Here is a 19124-nt window from a genome sequence, read left to right on the forward strand (position 1 = left end):
TTCTGTGCCACACACGTCAGTTGTTTCTCTCAAGACTGGAGATGTTTCTTATCTGTTTTGAAAGAGCGCGGATGCCGGAAATTAAAATCATTTGCATCGTTGTAAGAAACTGTTAATTCTGTCGTCGTACACGCAGCAACAAATAGACATACTGCCTAGAAAAAAACTGGAAAAAATTAAGTTGTAACGTTATCATCGTCTTTCTAGCATCGACAGGGATAAAGCTGTTTGCGGAACTGCTGAACCAACAAAAGATCTGATGCCAAAGTTTATTTACGAATACGTTGTGCTGTAAAAGAATTATATTTTGTAACTGTACACAGGAATGCGTGGATTTTACAAATAAACACATATGACAACGCTGTTTTGAAAGAGTCATATCTACTTCTTTTCATTTCGTACGCGTGGTTTGAGGCATGAAATATTTGCACTGTATTACCATATGTGACTACAAACTAGTTTGCCTGCAATTAACAAATATATATGTAAGACATTACTGGTTCAGTTTTGAAAGCAACATAAGTACACTCTTTCAGTCAGTACTCATGTTCTTGATGCCTTAACTGGTCTTTGTTGCCATTTTCACTATCAAACATATAAACCTTTCCCATGGTGCTTCATCCTTGATACTTCTGTCGAAAGTAAAATCTAATGAGAATGGTTTGAAGGAAAAACGTTAAAATGTTGGCTCATCTGTTCTAGCAAACGCCTTTATTCTTCTTTGCAACAGAACATTAAATTCAAGAAGATTTGTTAAGAAATTGCTATACTCACGTAAGGAGTGAAGCGGAGACGAGAATGGGCAAAGAATGATATCCATATGAAATATTTCGGAAGCTATGTCCCTACGCAAGATTCAAGGCTGCTACAGTCTGCGAACGCAGAAACACGGAGAATGTTGCTTACTATACGTAATACAGAAGCTTTCTACTGCTTCGTATCATGATTTGAAGGTGTCTGATGTCGACGGAAGCTATTTATTTCTGTGAAAAGCGCTGTGGTGGAGCCAATAGACAAATATTTTAAAATTTTCTTTCAAAGATGGTCCGGGTTTCCACTATAAACAAAATGACTCCAAGTAGTAATCTGAATAACTAGCGTTTATGCTGCATTCAACAGTGATATTTTATCGAAATACCCCAGTATGGTGCGTTTACTGATTGATAAATAGAGTGAAAATTGGTGTGGAGGAAGAGAGCATCATGGCTATGAAATTTCACAAAATAGCTCGTAAAATGCACTCCGGGATGCTTCGACAAAGTGGTAGTCACTTTCAAAAACTGCTTACCAGGCGTCGTCACAATGGCACATTCTAACGACATCCCGTGGTAATCCGTAACGGTGAGATGTTGTACAAGATGAGCAATATGCACTACCATTTCGTTTAATCATTGCACATAATTCTAGCGCAACATGTCTCATCCTTTCTGCTAATGACCATCCAGATGCCAGGGTTGTTATTGTTGTGGTGGTCTTCAGTCGAGAGACTGGTTTGATGCAGATCTCCATGCTACTCTATCCTGTACAAGCCTCTTCGTCTTCGAGTAACTACTGCAGCCTACATCCTTCTGAATCTGCTTAATGTATTCATCTCATGGTCTCCCTTTACGATTTTTACCCTCCACATTTCCCTCCAGTACTAAATTAGTGATCCTTGATGCCTCAGAGCGTGTCCCACCAACCGATCCCATCTTCTAGTCAAGTTGTGACACAAATTCCTCTTCCCCCCAATCTATTCAGCACCTCCTCATTAGTTATGTGATCTATCGATCTAATCTTCAGCATTCTTCTGTAACACCACATTTCGAGAGCTTCTATTCTCTTCTTGTCTAAGCTAATTATGGTCCATGTTTTACTTCGATACTTAAATCTATACTCGATGTTAAATTTCTCTTCTTCAGAAACGCTTTCCTTGCTATAGCCAGTCTATATTTTACGCTATTGGTCATTAAAATTGCTACACCACAAAGATGACGTGCTACAGACGCGAAATTTAACCGACAGGAAGAAGATGCTGTGATATGCAAATGATTAGCTTTTCAGAGCATTCACACAAGGTTGCCGCCGGTGGCGACACTTACAACGTGCTCACATGAGGAAAGTTTCCAACCAATCTCTCATACACAAACAGCAATTGACCGGCGTTGCTGGTGAAACGTTGTTGTGATGCCTCGTGTAAGGAGGAGAAATACGTACCATCACGTTTTCGACTTTGATAAAGGTCGGATCGTAGCCTATCGCGACTGCGGTTTATCGTATCGCGACATTGCTGCTCGCGTTGGTCGAGATCCAATGACTGTTAGCAGAATATGGAATCGGTGGGTTCAGGAGGGTAATACGGAACGCCGTGCTGGATCCCAACGGCCTCGTATCACTAGCAGTCGAGATGATAGGCATCTTATCCGCGTGGCTGTAACGGATCGTGCAACCACGTTTCGAACCCTGAGTCAACAGATGGGGACGTTTGAAAGACAACAACCATCTGCACGAACAGTTCGACGACGTTTGCAGCAACATGGATTATCAGCTCGGAGACCATGGCTGCGGTTACCCTTGACGCTGCATCACAGACAGGAGCGCCTGCGATGGTGTACTCAACGACGAACCTGGGTGCACGTATGGCAAAACTTCATTTTTTCGAATGAATCCAGGTTCTGTTTACAGCAACATGATGGTCGCATCCGGGTTTGGCGACATCGCTGTGAACGCACATTGGAAGCGTGTATTCGTCATCGCCATACTGGCGTATCACCCGGCGTGATGGTATGGGGTGCCATTGGTTACACTTGTCGGTCACCTCTTGTTGGCATTGACGGCACTTTGAACAGTGGACGTTACATTTCAGATGTGTTACGACCCGTGGCTCTACCCTTCATTCGATCCCTGCGAAACCCTACATTTCAGCAGGATGATACACGACCGCATGTTGCAGACCTTTCTGGATACAGAAAATGTTCGACTGCTGCCCTGGCCAGAACATTCTCCAGATCTGTCACCAATTGAAAACGTCAATGGTGGCCGAGCAACTGGCTCGTCACAATACATCAGTCACTATTCTTGATGAACTGTGGTATCTTGTTGAAGCTGCATGGGCAGCTGTACCTGTACACGCCATCCAAGCTCTGTTTGACTCAATACCCAGGCGTATCGAGGCCGTTATTACGGCCCGAGGTGGTTGTTCTGGGTGCTGATTTCTCAGGATCTATGCACCCAAATTGCGTGAAAATGTAATCACATGTCAGTTCTAGTATAATATATTTGTCCAATGAGTACCCGTTTTTCACCTGCATTTCTTCTTGGTGTAGCAATTTTAATGGCCAGTAGTGTATATCCTCTCTACTTCGACCATCATCAGTTATTTTTCTTACTCCTTCAAACGGATGTGGCCTACATCCTGCCTTGTCTAATCCGGATTTTCGCTCAGTCTCTAATGACCTCGACTTTCACGAGACGTTTAACTCTAAGCTTCCTCTACTTACTTTGGTTCGATCAACCGGACGGTGCAGTTGCCGAAATGAAGTCACTCAGCGGAACCAATACAACACTATTCTCTCGGTCAACATTTTTTGTCATCAAGGACTGGGTATTATGTGTATGTTGCAAGAAACGAATTTATTACAACACCAATTTACAGGAATATACAGTGAGTGGCCAAAAGTCCTGTGAAAGCACTGTACACCAAGTACTGTATGTACAGTTGATCGTTAGCTCCTGAAGTCTGTGTGGTCCATTTTCTCCGTGCAGTAATGGCGTTTCTGACAGCCCTCATTCATATCTTTTAGACGCACAATAGACCGCTGATCTTCACGTGCAGCTCTGGATAGGCGACACGACATCCGTTCGTCAAAAACTTGTGGTCGTCTTCTGCGGTGGTCTCTACGATATTTAAGATCCATACCAGACACTGATGACCTTTAAAAGGGCGAAACACTCCCTTGGCTTTTGGCTACTCAGTTTACAAGTATCAAGCAAGCAACACCATTGTCTTCAGAGAACAGTCGAGTCCGAAATCACGTCCACACTCAAGTCCAAGGACACCACAAGCGGTGGTCGTAAAGAAACTTCCGTACGTGAGAATAAACCATGCAAGTCCAGGGAGTAAATAATTCCAAATATCAAGACGATACTGTAGGCAGCCATGAAAACACGAAGGTGCAGATGATGTGGCTAGTGCCACCTGTGCTGGTGACTTAATGTCGTGTTCTGACCAGGGAGTGAACTCACTTGCTTGTTCCCTGCATGTGGCTGTACGTCAGCTTCAGAGGGCCAAGAGTGTCATCTTCTGAACCACTGCGCAGCTCGGTCACAATGGAACTGATCATAGACTTGTAATATGAATCACTACGTCTCTCATTCATCATTCCAGAGCCACCATATCATCGGAACGGGGTTACTCTCTTGGCTGAGAGACGCTATCAATCCAATGTGATTAGCCAGGTATATGTTTGCGTAGCTAGTGTTACTGCATTTATCATAACACTTGGATCAGCAAAATGAAGAAACCAACCTTAAAGGAGACTGATGAGAAATTAAGAATTGGGGAATTTATATCAGTCACAAAACAGAACCCAAGCCCAGCAGGGGAAAGCTGCCGTGTGTTTATGAGGCAGCTTCAATAAATCGGTAGGTATGTTGCGATGCAAACTATGTAAAAAGTTACTAAACATTCATTCAGGAGCCTCGAGTGTCTTACGACATGTTTGTAAATTTTACCAGCGACTTCCTCACTCCATTCATATCTTGAAAGAGCCCGAAGACTCAGTTGCTGACAAATGTGTGGAAATATATGCTAAGGGCTTGAGACCATTTAGCAGTATATAGGATTTCTAAATTTAGTGCAAATATTAACTGACATGTATGAAATAAAGCGTGGCTCGGTCGATATTAAAACCAGCCTGGTGGTATGCAACGTAGTACGAAGGAAGCGTAGTATGAAAGGAAAGGTGTACTTTTTATACTAACATAATATGAAAACCGGGACTTCAAGTTGGCTAAAATGCTTTTGGGGCAACTAGAATGAACTACTGTGGCCACTTAGAATCGATTCAGCGAACGTGCAATATAAACCCTGGAAAACGGAATTAAAATTGGTATAACTGTGTTTATAATTGGCTGGAACACGCTGAGGTAACAGAAACTAGACTTCCAAAACTTTACTTTAGTTGGCGCTGTAGTATAATAGACATCTTCAAATTCTTATGCGCAAGGATCTCGGGTTTCAGACATGGTTCTCCTTATTATGGAAAACATCTGTTAGAGGTCAGCTGATGAAGGTTCGCCAGTACTAGTAGAAAGAGAGTGAAGTTGCAGAGAAAATATTTCATATTGAAATAAATAAATAAGCCTGATATACGCCGAAAAGGAAAAAAAAGGACAAATAATATCTACCATATTCTGGTCTACAATAACCCATAACATATGTATCATTGAGCATCATCTTGTGATACTCGCGAAAAGACACCGTAAGTTGGGCATGTCGTTTTGACTTTTATAAGTTATCGATGTGTACGTCAGAGAGAGAGAGAGCATGTTATGTTACTGTTAAACAATTTTTGGTATTGTTGTGGCTCAGTCTTTGCCTTTGTGCAGACTGATACAATCTCAGTTGAACTGTAGTAGTTGATAGACGTCTTCAGTAATGCTTTGTAGACTTGTGATTGTATTTGTTAGAGGAAGAATGATTTCTTGTAAGCGACAGCAAGGATGAATATGAGGTGTATATTGAAAGAGCTAGTTAACTTTGTTCACTTGCACAAAGCTGAGAGAAAGATCACCTCACTTTCCTGGGTCATGGATTAACATATTAACTGATTAAGCTATTTGGTTTTTATAGAAGTTCTCTGTTAACACTTTACACTTCTTATTGTTCACCTTGTTAAGCACACTATTGTTCAGCCCAATGTTATGTGTGAATTATCACGCGAAGTTTTACTCTAGCTTTTTGAATACAGACTTCATTCTGAAATCGTTGTCTTGAAATATCATTTCACAGCAATAGTCGCTCTCCCCATCCTACTGTCTAAAGGTTTATCATAATGCATTACCAAATTGCACCATGTGGTATGTAACAGTTTGAATACAGTTTCGAAATTTTATTTAAAAATAGAAATCTAGCCTAGCCGTTGCCTGTTTGCTGTTGTGCTTTCGAGAAATCTGCAATAATGATATTAGGATGCGAGGTAAGTGGAAATTTAGATTAGGACCAGAATTTAATATAAAGACAATTTGTATTCAGGCCAGTTACATTTGAATTCAAATTAGGTTCTATTTAGTAAAAGGTTATCATACAAGCTTAAGTTGGATAACAGTTTATGGGTACACAGTTTTGGTAATACGTAGACTTTTATAGGGTGGGTGGTAAGTCTGGGTTAAATTTCATAGAGAAACACGTAGTGGGGAGCTTACAAAACTTTTCACCAAGTTTCGAACCATACTAATTACACTACAATGATAGAGTAGTCTGTCAGTGGTTCAAAACTTGTTAGAAAGCTACAACAGACATGGTAAATATTATTCCTCTTAACAACTCTTAGTACACAGAAATGCAACTTTCCATTCCATGGTGCACAGGCTAATATCAGGTCCATAGTCTGAAGAAGATTTCCAAGCAGAGTTAAACAGTACAAAATTTATTGCCTACAGCGATGGCTATGGCTCAGTTTTGGGTAACCACATACCACTTCAAAAAGCAAATCTGAAAATTAACCTTTTGTATGTGCTCTCTCTGCTGTTCCTCCCATTGTTCGAAGTAAGTGGTGTACCATCTCATACTCACGATGGATATCACGTAATGTATCCAAAAATACAGAAACCCTACAAGTAAAAAATTCCATAGTGTGTGTGAGGAATACCGTATCTCATCAGAGGTTAAACCCAATTTCTAAACAACATTGAAGTATATAAAATTACTTGTCTCCATTGTGGGAAAATCTATACCACTGGCCATTAAAATTGCTACACCACGAAGATGACGTGCTACAGACACGAATTTTAACCGACAGGAAGAAGATGCTGTGATATGCAAATGATTAGCTTTTCAGAGCATTCACACAAGGTTGCCGCCGGTGGCGACACTTACAACGTGCTCACATGAGGAAAGTTTCCAACCAATCTCTCATACACAAACAGCAATTGACCGGCGTTGCTGGTGAAACGTTGTTGTGATGCCTCGTGTAAGGAGGAGAAATCCGTACCATCACGTTTTCTACTTTGATAAAGGTCGGATCGTAGCCTATCGCGACTGCGGTTTATCGTATCGCGACATTGCTGCTCGCGTTGGTCGAGATCCAATGACTGTTAGCAGAATATGGAATCGGTGGGTTCAGGAGGGTAATACGGAACGCCGTGCTGGATCCCAACGGCCTCGTATCACTAGCAGTCGAGACGATAGGCATCTTATCCGCGTGGCTGTAACGGATCGTGCAGCCACGTCTCGAATCCTGAGTCAAACAGATGGGGACGTTTGAAAGACAACAACCATCTGCACGAACAGTTCGACGACGTTTGCAGCAACATGGATTATCAGCTCGGAGACCATGGCTGCGGTTACCCTTGACGCTGCATCACAGACAGGAGCGCCTGCGATGGTGTACTCAACGACGAACCTGGGTGCACGAATGGCAAAACTTCAATTTTTCGAATGAATCCAGGTTCTGTTTACAGCAACATGATGGTCGCATCCGGGTTTGGCGACATCGCGGTGAACGAACATTGGAAGCGTGTATTCGTCATCGCCATACTGGCGTATCACCCGGCGTGTTGGTATGGGGTGCCACTGGTTACACGTGTCGGTCACCTCTTGTTGGCATTGACGGCACTTTGAACAGTGCTCGTCACATTTCAGATGTGTTACGACCCGTGGCTCTACCCTTAATTCGATCCCTGCGAAACCCTACATTTCAGCAGGATAATGAACGACCGCATGTTGCTGGTCCTGTATGGGCCTTTCTGGATACAGAAAATGTTCGACTGCTGTCCTGGCCAGCACATTCTCCAGATCTCTCACCCATTGAAAACGTCTGGTCAATGGTGGCCGAGCAACTGGCTCGTCCTAATACGCCAGTCACTACTCTTGATGAACTGTGGTATCGTGTTGAAGCTGCACGGGCAGCTGTACCTGTACACGCCATCCAAGCTCTGTTTGACTCAATGCTCAGGCGTATCAAGGCCGTTATTACGGCCAGAGGTGGTTGTTGTGGGTACTGACTTTTCACGATCTATGCACCCAAATTGCGTGAAAATGTAATCACCTGTCACTTCTAGTATAATATATTTGTCCAATGAATAGCCGTTTATCATCATCATTTCTTCTTGGTGTAGCAATTTTAAGTGCCAGTAGTGTATATTGGTCAATAACGGAGAGTGAAATTTGGAAATTGTGAATCCACATTTGCTGAACATGTATTGAGTGATGGGCACACCTACCACCCTCTGTCCCAAGGCTTCCACTTGAAAAACAAAGATCGGAAACGGACCTCTTCGGCTCTTCGACATCTGAAACACACCTCTTACTAGTAAATGACCAAGCTCAGCTTAATATCCTCAGTTCTCCTAAGTTTCATTTAAGCACCTTTTTTCTCCATTCTTGTCACACCGTCTATTACATTCTATTCATGCATTTTACCTTGTATTTATTTATTTTTCCTATGTCAGTTATATACAGTTTAGCTCATATACACTCCTGGAAATTGAAATAAGAACACCGTGAATTCATTGTCCCAGGAAGGGGAAACTTTATTGACACATTCCTGGGGTCAGATACATCACATGATCACACTGACAGAACCACAGGCACATAGACACAGGCAACAGAGCATGCACAATGTCGGCACTAGTACAGTGTATATCCACCTTTCGCAGCAATGCAGGCTGCTATTCTCCCATGGAGACGATCGTAGAGATGCTGGATGTAGTCCTGTGGAACGGCTTGCCATGCCATTTCCACCTGGCGCCTCAGTTGGACCAGCGTTCGTGCCGGACGTGCAGACCGCGTGAGACGACGCTTCATCCAGTCCCAAACATGCTCAATGGGGGACAGATCTTGCTGGCCAGGGTAGTTGACTTACACCTTCTAGAGCACGTTGGGTGGCACGGGATACATGCGGACGTGCATTGTCCTGTTGGAACAGCAAGTTCCCTTGCCGGTCTAGGAATGGTAGAACGATGGGTTCGATGACGGTTTGGATGTACCGTGCACTATTCAGTGTCCCCTCGACGATCACCAGTGGTGTACGGCCAGTGTAGGAGATCGCTCCCCACACCATGATGCCGGGTGTTGGCCCTGTGTGCCTCGGTCGTATGCAGTCCTGATTGTGGCGCTCACCTGCACGGCGCCAAACACGCATACGACCATCATTGGCACCAAGGCAGAAGCGACTCTCATCGCTGAAGACGACACGTCTCCATTCGTCCCTCCATTCACGCCTGTCGCGACACCACTGGAGGCGGGCTGCACGATGTTGGGACGTGAGCGGAAGACGGCCTAACGGTGTGCGGGACCGTAGCCCAGCTTCATGGAGACGGTTGCGAATGGTCCTCGCCGATACCCCAGGAGCAACAGTGTCCCTAATTTGCTGGGAAGTGGCGGTGCGGTCCCCTACGGCACTGCGTAGGATCCTACGGTCTTGGCGTGCATCCGTGCGTCGCTGCGGTCCGGTCCCAGGTCGACGGGCACGTGCACCTTCCGCCGACCACTGGCGACAACATCGATGTACTGTGGAGACCTCACGCCCCACGTGTTGAGCAATTCGGCGGTACGTCCACCCGGCCTCCCGCATGCCCACTATACGCCCTCGCTCAAAGTCCGTCAACTGCACATACGGTTCACGTCCACGCTGTCGCGGCATGCTACCAGTGTTAAAGACTGCGATGGAGCTCCGTATGCCACGGCAAACTGGCTGACACTGACGGCGGCGGTGCACAAATGCTGCGCAGCTAGCGCCATTCGACGGCCAACACCGCGGTTCCTGGTGTGTCCGCTGTGCCGTGCGTGTGATCATTGCTTGTACAGCCCTCTCGCAGTGTCCGGAGCAAGTATTGTGGGTCTGACACACCGGTGTGAATGTGTTCTTTTTTCCATTTCCAGGAGTGTATTTCCAATCATGTTATAATCCTCAAACGATATTTACGTTGTTTCGCGTTACTCTCTGTTTCTTCAAAGTTATTCTCGGTTGTTCTAGTTTAATGTAAATGTCTTTATTTTATGGTGACTATCATTGCATTTTAATTTGCTGTATATCCTATTGTTTAGTAAAGCAACACAATCGCTGCCGTTAAGAACGCTTTACACTTATTGAAATTTATTCCTAAAATTCGGCTTAACTGCAATAGATTTAGTTGTACTACCTATAGCGAAATATGAAAATTTGTGGCGGATTGGGACTCGAACCCGGATTTCCCGCTTATCGTGGGCGGTCGCCTTTCCCCTTTGGCTGTACGAGGACGCTCGCCGGACCTACCCGAACTTCCGTACGTCACACACCTAAGCTCTCTTCTTCTCATAGATTATTACACTTAGCTTTAAGATACAAAGGAGGTGCGCGTTGATAGCACGCCGCTGCCCAGCTCGTTGTCAGTTTCCGAGACCTCGGAGCCGCTACTTCTCACTCAACTAGCCCCTCAATTGGCATCACGAGAGCGAGTGCATCCCCGTCCAGTCCTCCATCGAGGAAAAACCCCTGGCACTACCGGCAATTGAAACCCGTTCCTTCACATAGCCGTCAGACACACTGACCACTTTGAAGGTGCACGCACGTTACGTTTACATTTATTTGCTTTTTGGCTGATTTTAAACTACCAGGGTTGGTACTTTAATAGTGGCAACTATTTATTTACAGCTCGTACAAAATGGATACGTGCTTCAAAGTTTTACTGACCTTCATAGTAGTCACCAGCATTGTATATAACCCGTTGCCAGCGACGTGGAAGTCGTAGGATACTCTTAGCAGTGCCAGTTGAGTTGACAGCTCGAGCGGCGCGGTCTATTGCCCGACGAATTTGTAGCAGTTCTGAAGCGAATGCCGTGAAGTGTTTCCGTCAGTTTAGAAATCGAATTGAACTTACGAGGGCTTAAGTCAGGGGAGTATAGCACTTAGCGGGGCCATCAGTCAAACAAATCAGTAACAGCTTGCACTGTACGTGCTTGAGTATTGTCCTGCAAAAATGTCCAAATGTGTGTGAAATCTTATTGGACCTAACTGCTAAGATCATCAGTCCCTAAGCTTACACACTAGTTAAACTAAATTATCCTAAGAACAAACACACACACCCATGCCCGAGGGAGGACTCGAACCTCCTCCGGGACCAGCCGTATAGTCTATGACTGCAGCGCCCCAGACCGCTCGGCTAATCCCGCGCGGCCATTGTCCTGCAAAATGATGGTTAGGTCCTGCAGAAAGTGTCATCACTTCTGTCTCTAGAGACCTGCAGGACCTGACCACCATTTTGCAGGACAATGCTCAAGCACGTTCAGTGGAAGCTATTACTTATTTCTTTGACTGATGGAGCTGCTAAGTGCTATACCACCTACTGTACTCCCCTGACTTAAGCCCTCGTAAGTTTAACTCGATTTTTAAACTGAAGGAAACACTTCACGGCATTCGCTTCAGAACTGCTACAAATTCGTCGGGCAATAGATCGCGCCGCTCGAGCTGTCAACTCAACTGGCACTGCTGAGAGTATCCTACGAGTTCCACATCGCTGGCAACTGATTATACACAATGCTCGTAAATGCAGTAAAACTTTGAAACACCTATCTATTTTGCACAAGCTGTAAATAAATATTCGTCACTATCAAAGTTCCAGCCTTCGATTATTATAATTACAGTGTCAAAAATTACTTTTACTCTTTTTGCACATCATACTGGCCTCATGTTATTGCTGTTTGAAGTTGATATACAGTATTCTATTCTCTTTGGTGCGATAGCTAGTTACTGTCTGAAGACGAATTTGTAATACGAAAATAGGTTCACGCAATGAATTAACAGCGAAGAACATACACAGTTGTGTTTGCACGGATAAATGTAAAATTGGTTTGGTAAGCGATGACGTAAGAATCCATGAACAGGAATTATCATTACTTTACGCGTAGCAATCTGGAGGCTTTTGCAAAGCATGAGATTCGTGTTGGGGAATTTTTCATCTTTTTAAGGCATTCTGAATGATCTTACACCGAGGTCACAAAAGTCTTGGGATACCTCCTAACAACGTATTGAACCTCTTTTTTCCCTGGCATACTGCAGTAACTCGACGTGGCAGGGACTCCACAAGTCTTAGGTAGTCGCCTGCAGAAATATTGAGCCATGTTGCCTCTACAGCCTTCCATAATCGCGAAAGTGTTGCCAGTGCAGGATTTCGTGCGCGAATTGACCTCTCGATTATGTCCCACAAATGTTCGAAGACTGATCAGACCATTCGGTCGAATTATCGAGAACGTTCTTCAAACCAATAGCGAACATTTGTAACCAAATGTCATGCCCCATTGTCATCAATAAAAAATCCATCGTTGTTTGGGAACATGAAGTCCATGAGTGGTTGCAAATGGTCTCCAAGTACCCGAAAATAACCATTTCCAGTCAATGATCGGTTTAGTTGCAGCAGAGGACCCAGTCTATTCCATGTAAACGCAGCTCACACCATTATAGCGCCAACAACAGCTTGCACGGTGCCTTTCTGACAACTTGAGCCCGTGGTTTCGCGAGATCTGCGCCACACTCGAACGCTACCATCAGCTCTTATCAACTGAAATCGTGACTCATTTGATCAGGTCACGGTTTCACAGTGCTGTAGGGTCCAACCGACACGCTCAGGAGCCCAGGATAGGCGCTACAGGTGATGTCGTGTTGTTAGGAAAGGCACAAGCGTCGGTCGTCTGCTGCAGTAGCCCACTAACGACAAATTTCGCCGCACTGCTAACGGATACCATCGTCGTACCTCCCCTATTGATTTTTGCGGTTATTTCACGTAGTACTGCTTGTCTGTTAGCACCGACAACTCTACGCAAACGTCGCTGCTCTCGGTCGTTAAGCAAAGGCCGTCGGCCACTGTGTTGTCCGTGGTGAGAGGTAATGCCTGAAATCTGATATTCTCTGCACGCTCTTGACACTATGGATCTCGGAATAATGATTCACTAACGGTTACTGAAATGGAATGTCCCATGCATCTACCGCCAACTACCATTTCGCGTTTAAATTATGGTAATTCCCGTTGTGTGACCACAATCACCGCCTGTCCACAGTCTCGACCTGAATCCATTGGAACACATTTGCGATTAGTTACAACGTCGACTTCGCTCCAAACCCCAGCTTTCAACATCACTACCTTATCTGGTTTCCGCTCTTGAGGAAGAATGAGCTGCTATTCAAATGGTTCAAATGGCTCTGAGCACTATGGGACTCAACATCTGAGGTCATCAGTCCCCTAGAACTTAGAACTACTTAAACCTAACTAACCTAAGGACATCACACACATCCATGCCCGAGGCAGAATTTGAACCTGCGACCGTAGCGGTCGCGCGGTTCCAGACTGCAGCGCCTAGAACTGCTCGGCCACCCCGGCCGACAGCTGCTATTCCTCCACAGAAATTCAGACATCTCACTGAAAGAAGTAAAGAGCCGTAAATTTTGAACTCTTTACTAAGTTAGCAGTTTCAAAATAGTTCAACTTCTACAGCTGAAGGCTTATTTCGCATTACTTCAAATCCACCTGCCTCCTTCCTAACCACAACCTTCTATAAACATTGTCATACGAAAGTCTCATTGAAAGTGGACCCTGTAGGGTTCAAGCCGTGAAGGCTAAAGGTGGACACGCTAGTAATGTCCACCAGTAGGTATCTTGGTACCGTAGATCAGACAGTGCATAGTGTATATTCGGAACATGCATGAGATGTGCTCCGGCGAGAGAATGTCCATTGCGCATTGTCTGTGATGTACACAGGTTTCAAAACAGCAACGATTGTATTTGATATGCAAACTAGACTTGTTTGCCATTTGATATGCACTCTATTTCAACTGACGGCAAGACGAATGCGGCACAACTTTTAAGGTTTTGTGAAACCATTGACGTACTTTCTAAATTAGCGTGGAGAATATTTTAATGCTTAGTCTAGGTGACCGACTCATATCATGATCGGCCAGACTCACCGTCTTGAGTTGCTGTTTTAGTTTTTGTTATATTAATGCTTACAAACGTCGTTCCCAATTGTAGTTTCTGCGTGGTTGAACGTGATTCTGCAAATGCGAGAAAATGTTTGGGCTCACTGAGGTTACAATTTACTCTTCTTTCAACTTAAAATGCTTTATCCGTATTCATCTGCTACAATTTTATTAAGGATACTACTAATGTCACTCTTGAACGTCGTAGATCCAAATACAACAACGAGGGAATACAAAAACTAGTCTTATATCACAGTAAGTATATCATGCACGGCGGAAATCAGTGGAAGATGTGCATAAAGTACTATAAATCTGCTAATTGTCTGTTGGCTTTATATGTCTCTTTTATACTGCGTCGGAACTCAGCTTCAAGATGACAGTCAACCTTACTAAATCAGAGACGTATACATACCTCCGCTGCAAATAAAAATGACACAAATTAACTTTTTATGTTTGAAAATGCTATATCAAAAAGGGGAATAAAATAGTGGCACTGTAATATCTGTGACAAAAGTTGCTGGTGGTGGTTTCTGAGTAAGAACTTAATCCAAGAGTTTCATTTAGATCTCCACTTGATATCTTTGGCGAACAATATAAGTCCTTTGATTCATCGTTCCTTCAATTTTGTGAACATCGAATAACATTGTATGTCAAGTTGGTGTTAGATTCTCCGTCACTATATCCTTGTACCCTACCATTTCGCTATCCAAAGAATGTTTAAAATGAGGTTTGAGCATCACACCGTCAAAATATGCACCTCAACCCAAACGGCTTGTAAAGATAACTGCCAGTTTTAGGATGTTATTTTTGTGAGATACTCGTTCGTGTTATCTGCTCGTACTGTTTGCACTCGCACAATCAATTTATCATCCGGTTCAGTCGCGGCCCGTTCTCTGTGTTTATCTGAGCCCATCAATCACTGTTGGAACTGCTGAAATAATTCTCTCACAACATCTTAAAATCTTGCACTGATTACGTTTTATTTTCTTTTTACCACCCGCTCTATATTGATTTCTCGAATCGTAACATAGATTCTCCTAATCCCATGTCATTATAAAATGAACTAATTACAAATTTAGACAGTGCTATGCCCTACTGTTGTTAAAAGATTAGCGGCGATGGGATACGAATTCAGCTTCGTAGGTGAATGGAATAGACTGAGACTCCACTAAATGGCATGTCTAGATGTTTGATTGCTTTTTTCTTGGAAATATTGGGGAACATAAGTTACAACGAGTGGTGCAGGACAAGAAACAATATACAACGTTGTAATCATCGACAGGTTCATCGCGCAGATGGTACAAACAATTTGTGAACCATTCTGCTGGGAGAACATCCGCAACTCAGCATTATAGCAGAGGTTGAAAATACCGCTTCAATTGTAAAGTTCTTTATTTTCACACGACCGGTTTCGGACTGCGCCTGGTACACGCGGCGCTCGGGGACCACAGCACAGCTACGATACCTGAAGATGGGCTTATAAATAGTCCGAAACCGGTCGTGTGAAAATAAAGTAATTTACAACTGAATAGGTATTTTCAACCTCTCCTAATTTGTGAACCGTAATGAGGTGAAACTTTCACCAGGAACGTGGAATTCCTTTAGTGAATGCACAAGTTAAAAAGTCAGTCTCGATTTGCGCTTAATTCTTTCGTACCTACAGAAACGTTTTTGATGCGAATGTAACTGATTGTCCAGAGACATCTCATAGGAAGCAAGACACTGTATCATCACAGTTTTCTATTAATAACAAGACAATGCTCGTAACAAAAGGAATAAATTGATAGTATCTAATTATAATAATAGCGGTGAACTTCTAGAATCCGTCATATCGTGTAAGTACTCACGCTTACTACACTGATGACATTCAAATTGCGACACCAGGAAAGATGCAAAATAACGGAATTTACCTTCACCACGTCTAGATTGTAGTGACAACAGAAGCTTTATTGACGCGTTTCGCCTTTTTGAGACATCTTCAGAATTTCTAAATGGGAAAAACACGTAGAAACAGTTTAGGGAGATGGTCCTGTCTAGCATGGTAAAACTTTTTAAAATACTACAAAAACGCAAGAGTAAAGGCGGACTTATGTTTAGGAACAGGAACTGCAAGTAACACATTAGTCATAAGTAGCCAAAATTTTTGGTTTACACCGACAGGATGACAATTATTGAACTATATGAAAAAAAACGTAAATTAGTTACAAACTAGTGCGTGCACACAAATTATTCAACATTTAAACGTCACTACAGATATTTGGATTTAAGTTATGACATGTTAGATATGCCTGGCGATGATGTGGCACAGACGAATAGCGAAATTCTGCATGACCCACTGAAGTGTTGGAACATCGATGCTGTCGATGATCTCCTGGATGGCTCTGCCTCATAAAAAGGAGTCGCATGTGTTCAGATCCGAAGAATGTGGTGGCTAATCGAGGCGCACCCCAGAGGCCACTGGTTGCTCTCAGAGTGCTCCTCCAGGACATCATACATTCTCCTGCTTCGATGGGGTCCAGCTACGTCTTGCATGAACCACACTTGTGCCATCACGAAATATCACAACGATTATTCCGTGACACCACACAGTCACCTGTTGAGGGTGAAGAGACTTCTCACTCGCCAAATGCGGATTCTCAGTCGCCAGTTTTGTTTATTGATGAAAGTGGGCTTCGTCGCTAAACCAAACCATACTAATTCCCATCATGACCCGCGGCCAACCATGCAGTTTGAACGCCCTAACGCAAGCCGTTCAGAAGTTACGACGCTTTTATTTCACATAGTTCAATAAGCGTCACCCAGCAGAATGCGAAAGTAGAAGAATTTTAAAGGAAACAAAAGAAAAATTCGGAGTAGGTATTAAAATCCATGGAGAAGAAATAAAAACTTTGAGGTTCGCCGATGACATTGTAATTCTGTCAGAGACAGCAAAGGACTTGGAAGAGCAGTTGAACGGAATGGATGGTGTCTTGAAGGGAGGATATAAGATGAACATCAACAAAAGCAAAACGAGGATAATGGAATGTAGTCGAATTAAGTCGGTTGATGTTGAGGGTATTAGATTAGGAAATGAGACACTTAAAGTAGTAAAGGAGTTTTGCTATTTGGGGAGCAAAATAACTGATGATGGTCGAAGTAGAGAGGATATAAAATGTAGACTGGCAATTGCAAGGAAAGCGTTTCTGAAGAAGAGAAATTTGTTAACATCGAGTATTGATTTAAGTGTCAGGAAGTCGTTTCTGAAAGTATTTGTATGGAGTGTAGCCATGTATGAAAGTGAAACATGGAGGATAAATAGTTTAGACAAGAAGAGAATAGAAGCTTTCGAAATGTGGTGTTACAGAAGAATGCTGAAGATTAGATGGGTAGATCACATAACTAATGGTGAGGTATTGAATAGAATTGAGGAGAAGAGGAGCTTGTGGCACAACTTGACTAGAAGAAGGTATCGGTTGGTAGGACATGTTCTGAGGCATCAAGGGATCACCAATTTAGTATTGGAGGGCAGCGTGGAGGGTAAAAATCGTAGGGGGAGACCAAGAGATGAATACAGTAAGCAGATTCAGAAGGATGTAGGTTGCAGTAGGTACTGGGAGTTGAAGAAGCTTGCACAGGATAGAGTAGCATGGAGAGCTGCATCAAACCAGTCTCAGGACTGAAGACCACAACAACAACATGTATATTTCCCATTTAGAAAAAAAGGCGAAATGCGACAATAAAGCTTCTGTTGTCACTGCAACCTAGACAATTTTTTCCTGCTGAAAATGTATCGTGGTTGCTGCACTATGGCTACGTAGTGAGAATATTTATGGAATTTTGCTTGTTGTATATGCAAGGTATTTGTGGTATAAGTGCAGATACTACACTCCTGGAAATGGAAAAAAGAACACATTGACACCGGTGTGTCAGACCCACCATACTTGCTCCGGACACTGCGAGAGGGCTGTACAAGCAATGATCACACGCACGGCACGGCGGACACACCAGGAACCGCGGTGTTGGCCGTCGAATGGCGCTAGCTGCGCAGCATTTGTGCACCGCCGCCATCAGTGTCAGCCAGTTTGCCGTGGCATACGGAGCTCCATCGCAGTCTTTAACACTGGTAGCATGCCGCGACAGCGTGGACGTGAACTGTATGTGCAGTTGACGGACTTTGAGCGAGGGCGTATAGTGGGCATGCGGGAGGCCGGGTGGACGTACCGCCGAATTGCTCAACACGTGGGGCGTGAGGTCTCCACAGTACATCGATGTTGTCGCAGGTGGTCGGCGGAAGGTGCACGTGCCCGTCGACCTGGGACCGGACCGCAGCGACGCACGGATGCACGCCAAGGCCGTAGGATCCTACGCAGTGCCGTAGGGGACCGCATCGCCACTTCCCAGCAAATTAGGGACACTGTTGCTCCTGGGGTATCGGCGAGGACCATTCGCAACCGTCTCCATGAAGCTGGGCTACGGTCCCGCACACCGTTAGGCCGTCTTCCGCTCACGCCCCAACATCGTGCAGCCCGCCTCCAGTGGTGTCGCGACAGGCGTGAATGGAGGGACGAATGGAGACGTGTCGTCTTCAGCGATGAGAGTCGCTTCTGCCTTGGTGCCAATGATGGTCGTATGCGTGTTTGGCGCCGTGCAGGTGAGCGCCACAATCAGGACTGCATACGACCGAGGCACACAGGGCCAACACCCGGCATCATGGTGTGGGGAGCGATCTCCTACACTGGCCGTACACCACTGGTGATCGTCGAGGGGACACTGAATAGTGCACGGTACATCCAAACCGTCATCGAACCCTTCGTTCTACCATTCCTAGACCAGCAAGGGAACTTGCTGTTCCAACAGGACAATGCACGTCCGCATGTATCCCGTGCCACCCAACGTGCTCTAGAAGGTCAACTACCCTGGCCAGCAAGATCTCCGGATCTGTCCCCCATTGAGCATGTTTGGGACTGGATGAAGCATCGTCTCACGCGGTCTGCA

The sequence above is a fragment of the Schistocerca nitens genome, chromosome 2, assembly GCF_023898315.1.
Source record: "Schistocerca nitens isolate TAMUIC-IGC-003100 chromosome 2, iqSchNite1.1, whole genome shotgun sequence".
NCBI classification, from domain to species: domain Eukaryota; kingdom Metazoa; phylum Arthropoda; class Insecta; order Orthoptera; family Acrididae; genus Schistocerca; species Schistocerca nitens.